The sequence below is a fragment of the Echinops telfairi genome, unplaced genomic scaffold, assembly GCF_000313985.2.
Source record: "Echinops telfairi isolate 266 unplaced genomic scaffold, ASM31398v2 ScPeMD7_443;HRSCAF=831, whole genome shotgun sequence".
Lineage (NCBI taxonomy): Eukaryota > Metazoa > Chordata > Mammalia > Afrosoricida > Tenrecidae > Echinops > Echinops telfairi.
Genome location: NW_022104341.1, coordinates 60,636,133 through 60,637,646, shown reverse-complemented (window position 1 = coordinate 60,637,646; position 1,514 = coordinate 60,636,133). Strand labels below are relative to the sequence as shown.

The 1,514-nt window shown below is 56.3% G+C and overlaps 1 pseudogene; it reads left to right on the top strand.

The window, feature by feature from the left end:
• The first annotated feature begins 202 nt into the window (after positions 1–202).
• LOC101638346 lies at positions 203–1,138 on the top strand (annotated as a pseudogene).
• The last annotated feature ends 376 nt before the right edge of the window (positions 1,139–1,514 follow it).

Sequence of the window (1,514 nt, the reverse complement as noted above, 5' to 3'; positions counted from 1 at the left end):
AAATCTCATGTGGAGAGGGAAGAAGGCCAGAATTAGCAGAAAACTCCTCAAGAAGAAGGACAATGTCGGAGGGATAAATGTACCTGACTTTGACACCTACTGCACAGCCGCAGTGGTCAAAACAGCGTGGTACTGGCATGAGGACAGCTACTCAGACCAATGGGAACAAACAAACAAAACACCCAGAAATAAAGCCATCGGCATGCGGACTGGGAGGGCAGAAATCCAGTGCCTGGCCTTTGGGAACCATGCCAGAAGGCTGGCTGGAGATGACTGGGCCGGGATGGAGAGTGAGGAGGAGGAAGCGGAGGAAGATGGTGAAGACATGGACGTTGACATTGGCAAGGAACTACCAAAGCGCTACGCCAATCAGTTCGTGCTCTCTGAGTGGCTGCTTGGTGTCCCCACGGACCTGGGGCAGGAGTGGATTGTGGCCGTGCGCCCTGTTGGAAAGGGAGCCCTCATCGTGGCCCCCAGGGGTTCTACCAGGGCCTACAGCAAGAGCGGTGACTGTGTCAACAGGTTCCCGTCCCTTCTGCCAGCAGGTGACAGGCGGAACTCAGCCACGGCCAAAGACTACACCATTCTGGACTGCATTTACAGTGAGGTGAACCAGATCTACTACGTTCTGGACGCGCCGTGTTGGCGGGGACACCCTGTTTATGACTGCCAGACAGATTTCCGGCTCTACTGGACGCATTCCAAGTTACCTGAGGAAGGCGGCCTGGGAGAGAAAATGAAGCTCAATCCTTATAAATTTAGGGGCTCAAGAACTTCCCGTGCACCCCCGAGAGCCTGTGCAAGGTGCTGGCTGTGGACTTCCCTGTGAGGTGGACGGGCTTTTCTTCTACCACAAGCAGACCCCCTACAGCCCAGGCAGCACTCCCCTGGTGGGCTGGCTGCGCCCCTACATGCTGTCAGATGTTCTCGGCGTAGCTGTGCCCGCTGCCCGCTGACCACCCAGCCAGCGTACCAGCTCCATCATCCCTCACACGAGGAGCCAGAGGACTCGCAGGAGAAACTCGCACACAAGGCCTCCGCGAACGGACACTATGGGCGGGAGTACCTGTCCACCGCCAGAGGGCTGAAGAGTCCTCTCCAGAGCCCGGAGCACCCTGGGAGCCTCATGGACAACTAGAGAGAACAGTCCCCTTGGGAGTCACGGAACAGTGCCTGACCCCAGAAGGAAGCTGGGAGGGAGGACAGTTGGTGACCCCAGCCGGTGACTGCATTTTAGGGTGACTTTTCCAAAGGCACTGCAGCTGTAAGCCAGCTGACACCCCGCTCCCCTCATCAGAAATTCTGCTCACACGGTTAGCGGATTGTTTCCCAGCAGGCTATGCAGATCAGGTTGAGAAGCTTCACGCCCCGCCCCCCCCCCCAGATCCCCCGTATAAATATCCACAGTTCCGCAGCAAGGAGGGAAAAAAAACATAGTCTCAACAGAAGCACATTTAATGAACCCATTTCTAGTGACATTCTAGTGCCGACGCTGTAAGTATTCCCTAAGACAG